The sequence below is a fragment of the Marmota flaviventris genome, chromosome 3 (genome assembly GCF_047511675.1).
Source record: "Marmota flaviventris isolate mMarFla1 chromosome 3, mMarFla1.hap1, whole genome shotgun sequence".
In the NCBI taxonomy this organism is placed as follows: domain Eukaryota; kingdom Metazoa; phylum Chordata; class Mammalia; order Rodentia; family Sciuridae; genus Marmota; species Marmota flaviventris.
In genome coordinates, this window is record NC_092500.1 from 87,301,403 (window position 1) to 87,307,402 (window position 6,000).

Genomic DNA, 6,000 nt, shown 5'->3' on the forward strand with positions numbered 1-6,000 from the left:
AGAAAGGTAAACTGTCCTCAAGGACCTTATGGTCTAGTGCCAACACTAGAGCAGACAAATATTCTAATTTTTATAATGAAGGAGGACCAGCCATGATGATTTAATCCAAGGAAATTGCACAGGATTTCTATGCATTTCTAGAGACTTCAGGTATCATTTTGTTGACTTATCCTCCTTCTAAAATTCCCTATCTAACTCCCATGTCACCTCTCAACAGTTTCCTTCTTTTGCTTTAAGTTGGCAATGTTGAATTTTATCTGATCTCAGTGTTCTGGGAAAATAAAAAAAATTAAATCTCTCACCCTTTGTGTTCTGGAAAAGGGCTTAGTGCAAGAACCATCCTTCTCCATAGGACTTAGATAAAATTCAAGGATGCCCCCTTATTTACCTACGACAAGGCTAGACACAGAACTTCCCAATTCCCATATTTTTCCTCATAAATGATTATGTGAGCTGCTTGTGCTCCCATATAATCAGAAAAAATATGCTTGTTAATTCACTTTTGAATAAGCTTCATTCCCTCCCTGGAACCCCTAAACAATGATTCTCCCTCAATTTGAGCCAGCACAAAGCAACATTTTAAGAATATCTTAGCCTCAAGGTTGAGCACTACCTGATCATATCCCATCAGGCTAGCTGGTGTAGTTTGGATATGGAATGTCACCCAAAGACTCCTGCTGGTGATACTTTTAGGAAGTCGTGGGACCTTTATGAGGTGGGGCCTAGTGGGAGGAAGTTAGAACATTGTTGGCATTATGGGGCATGAAGGGAATTTGGGGAACCTAGATTCTGTCCCTCTCTCTTGGCTTCTTGGCCACAATGAAGTGAGCAGTTTTGTTCCATTATGTGCTTCTCACCATGATATTCTGTCTCAACCCAGGACCCAGTGTTGGGACCAAAAGACCCTGGGATGAAATTTCTGAAATGGCAAGCCAAAATAAACCTTTCCTCCCTTTAAGTTGTTTATCTCAGGTATTTTGTCAGAGTAATGGAAAGCTGACTAACACACTGTCTTTCCACTTCCCCATTCCTGGTTCTTCCTAGTCTTCATTACTCCTCCCTTTGAAAGACAAGCCCTTTTGCCTGACCTCAGAGACTTTTGCAGATTTGATGATCAAAGTTTTCCCTATTGTACAGTCCTCCTTCCTCTACTGAAATAGTCCCTGCCCCACACCTCTTGGCTATATTCTTTTAAATAAAATTTCTCTTTCCTGTCTAAATATGTTTTACATTTAATGAACTAAATCCAAAAATAAAATGTAATTTATTTTCCTTCATTTCTATACTATAAGGCATTATGGACAGCTATACAGTAGGTTTTCCTGAAAGTTTAAGAAGACAAAGAATATTCAACTTGTAGCAATAGATAAGCTTAAAACACCAACTATGCTTTTAAAAATTCCCTCTGACATTGATAATTGGGGCTCAAACTTGGATGCTCTGCTTTCTTGTTTTTTTTTTTTCCTCTCATTGTCTCATACCCTTTGCATTTCTTATTTTGATTTTTTTCTTGTGTTTTTGTCTTTTATTTCCTGTCCTCCAAGCTCCCTACCCATAGATATTGAGCACATTTTTTGAGGCAAAAAAGAAAGAAAAGCAAGCAAACAAGCAAGAAAGCTGGGCAGTCCTTCAATCCTTTTCCTAGAACTAGCTATTTCTGGAGATAGGCACTAACTTTATCACTTCTCAAGAGAAGGGACAGCTCAGGAACAAGGGCCCGTGCCTGGACTAAGTGGTTCTGAAGCTACCCCACAGCTGAGTGACTTTATGACTTTGTCAAATCACTTCTCTGGGATTGTTTGTTCTCTGTTGGATGTCAAATTAGATGGTTTCCAGTTCTAATATTCTAAAAGCTCATTTAATCTAAATTGAATGAATGTACAAAAAAGGAAGAGATAAGTTAAATGACAGTGATCTTGAAAACAAATTAGCAAAAAAGTTGAGAAAAATCAATGCAGCAGGTTCACAGACAAGGAGGATGGGAATGAACTGTGTTTCCAGTACAAAGAACATGGAGTTTGGGGCAGAATGGATTAGATTCAAAATCTGACACTATTTCTTGTCACTAAGCAGCTTCAAACAGTTAATTGATCTTACTGAGCTCAGATTCTAATAGATAATTGTAAAGACTGACTCTAAAGTTTTTTGATGAGGATTCAAGGTAAGAGTAATATGTGATTTTAAAATACTTTCGACATGGTTTTCTGCTTAAATATTTTCTAACATTCCTTCTTTGTAATAGACTTTATTATTCTCATTTTTGCATCTCCCTGAAAGCTGTGTATATTAAAATATTATTAAAATGCAATATTGTGTTTTTTGTCTTCTAAATATGTTTTGCTAGTGAGAGTGTGAAATCCTTTGAGGGAAGGGAGTGGGGTGTTTTTTGTTGTTGTTATTCTTATTGTTGTTTTGGTGTTATATCCTCTGTACTTAGAAAGGTGCATGACACTGGGCTACAAGTTTTATGAAATATATGAAATAATTAAATGAAGGATGAATTAGTGATGGACATGGAGGCTTCATTAATATGTTTTACGTGTAATTTCATTCCAACGAATATTTTAATTTTTAAAGAACAATTGTTTAAGAACTTAATTTAAAAATGAATAAGGGATTTTAATGGCATCAATAGGATTGCTACTATATTTAAAGAGTGACAGTCGTTGTTACTGTATTTGGTAAATTTATGTGCAGAGCTAGACAAACTACATCTCTACCTTCAGGTTCTGATTCTATTATAGTCTCAGAGATAATTGTTATTAAATTCATTAACAATCTGAATAAATAACTTGTTATATATTACTTAATCTTTCCTCCTCAATTTGAGAGTAAGCTCTAATTCTTAATTTTCTGAAAATCTAAATTGAACAACAATTAAGACATAAAAACTATTTTAACATAAACAAACCCACAAAAGAAAAAAAGAAAACCTCCCAGAAACCATGCCTTTCTAGCATCCCATTATGAGGATATATATTGGAACTGCCACTTTTCCTGGGCATCTCTGTTGAGTTCATTCTGTGTCTGAGGTTTCAGAAATACTTTTGGCTTTCTCCTTTCTCTCTTCTGCCAGTGTTGTAGGAAAACTTCAGAATGGGCTGATTTTTGAGAGGAAGTTTTTAATTTTTAGACCTTCCTTACTGTTCAGCATCAGTTTCCAAATTCCACCTGCAAGGAAAACTGAGGAAATGAAGTAGAAGTGATTTTGATTCTCAAGGTTCTTTTGTCTCTTCCTGATAGAAATGAAGTTATGTGTAGGAGGTGGGTAGTGCCATAATAACCTACTTTATTCTGCCTGAATAAGAAGGTCAACATATTATCCTATCAGGGAGGAGGAAATTGTACAGATACCTCCTTAAGTGACAATAAGAATCCTTGACAGCATGTTGAAAACAGCCATACAACTTTCCTTTCCTCTCCCTGTACTGAGCAAAATCAGATTTAAATGACAGATGAAGATAGATGATGGACAAAATGTATTATTCTCAAAGTGTTTTCCAGTTTTCCTGAAAGAACGATTACATTTGAAGACTGAATTCAAATAGTTTTAATAATAATATATCAGTTTATCAATAAGACAGTGGAGCTGTTCTTTGAAGCCATGTTTTTCAAATTTCTTGTAGTGTTGGCTTTGTCTCCAAGGATCTAATGACATAAAAACAACTTGGGGGGGGTGTGCAGAAAAAATATCTTGTTTATTTTAAATATAGAGGGTTTTTTTTAAAGTTTCTAATTTATAGACTTTAGCTTCAAAAGAATAACAAATGATGGAGGTTTTCAAACTTTTAATGGCTATTTTCTTTAAGAGTAAAACCCAATAGAAAGTGTCCTCGCTTGAGATGATCATCTTTTTTGGCAGTTTAGAAATTCATTTTTATAATTTGTGGTAGTTTTGAGAATTGCCAAAATGATAAGTCACCATCTATTTCTATTACATCAGAATGGACCTAACCCAAAGGGACATTCAGAAAATAAAGGCAATATCAATTTAAGATGTCACAAGCTTTTGATTTCATAATCCAAGAGAAACTGCACAAGTGAGTACCATTTTAAAATATATTTATTTCTAGTTTTAAAAGTAATGTGCTAATTACATGTAAAGTATGAAATAGAAAAAAATTTTAAATAGTCATTTTGGGTTCTTTACTTCAGGAGACTTAGCTCTTCTCTATACATGACATTTTGAAAATTTTAGGTTCCAATAATTTGGATAGTTTTAGTCTTTTTGCTTAAAATGATAATATTCTAATAAGAACAACTTTAAATTTTTGTTTTATAAAAGTTATGGTAAACATGATATCAATCTTCAATGATGATGTTTTTCTTATCAAAATTAATAATCAAAACATTTAAAACTTTGCAGGCTCGACGTTTTTCCAGGTATTATACATCTATATACACCTATGTATCTGCTGCTTCTAGTCTATCTTGTGCCGTCTTCACATTAAAGCAACTGAATCTCTAATCCAAGCTTCTGTTTTCTTTGCCTCAGAAAGGATTTCTCTTATTTTGAAAGTACAATTAGAGCCTCCGTGGAAGGAGTGAGTGGGCTCCATTGGTGATAAAGGACTTTACCCCACATCCCAGTTGCTAAGTCAAATAAAACCCTTTATTTCTGTTGGGGGAATCCCAAAAGATGAAAATAGTAAATAGAAATAATAAATTAAATACATAGCAAGGAGATGAAAATAATAAATGAAAAAAGATATAAATATCTGTGCCCTTGAGTTGAATGCCTAGCTTTACCTCCAGCTGTAAATGTGTACGTATGAATTCAGAGCACATGTGTCTTGTCTTTACATCTGTAAAACAATGTCCCCAAATTGGATGATCTTATAGTTCTTTACCCATTTCAAAGATATGTCATAAATCATGTTCTAGAAGCCCACTGTCACATCATTCAGAATTAAATTCTCCTTCAAAGGTAATCTGTTTCTTGCCCAAGTGCCTTGATCAAAACAGGTGCTAGGGAAAGTGATCCTGTATTACTACATTAATGGGGCTTTAAAACTATTTAACAATCATCACCTTACTCATGAGATGAACATATCAATCAATAGATTAGTCAATTTCACATTATTATTATAAAATACCTATGCAGTTGGCTTAAAAGGGGGTTTATTTTGGCTCATGATTCTGGAGGCTGTAGTCCAGGTCAGGCAGCTCTGTTTCTTTGGTCCTTTGGTGATGAGAGTACATCACAGAAAGAGTGAGAGGCAGAGTAAATGGCTCGTATTGGATGGGATTCAGGAAACAGGCTGAGACTAGGTAGGATTCTACCATCTGCTTGGAAGGCACAGCCCCACTGACCTACCAAGATTCCACAAGGCCCCACATTTCAAGGTTCCACCAGTTCCCAGTGGAACCCCTGGGGACCAAGCATTTAACAAGTGGGCTTTTGGGGCACTCTCTTTCAAACAATGGCAGTTGGCTCAGAAATAATAGAACTGTTTCTTTTGAAAACAACAAATATAAGCCCAAGTATTTTTCTTAAAAGAAAAAAAAAGTGAAGTATTTTGTAGTAACTTATCGATTTCATAAAAACTAATTAGCTGTTTTGAATACAAAACACAGTTTTAGGTAATCTTTTACAACTGAAGAATTACTAGAATTATTAATTTATTACTCCATATTCTACTGAGACATTAAGAAAAGTTTTTTTATTTTAACAAAATGTAGAGTAAGTATTGATAATTTTTGTAGTTGTTTTTGAACCCATAGGTACTTTACCATTGTGCTATACCCCCAATTCTTTTTATTATTTTTTTTTAAGATAGGATCTCACTGAGTTGCTGAGGCTGACCTGGAACTCATGATCCTTTTGCCTCATGCTCCCACGTTGTTGGGATTACAGGCACGTGTGATCATGCCTGCTGACAACAATATTTTGAGTGATCTTTAGGACTTTAACCTAAGACACCCAGCAAAAGCAAACTATACTGATTCCTTATGAGCAATGAGTTTTGAATAGGTGACACACCTACTATGTTAATGTTT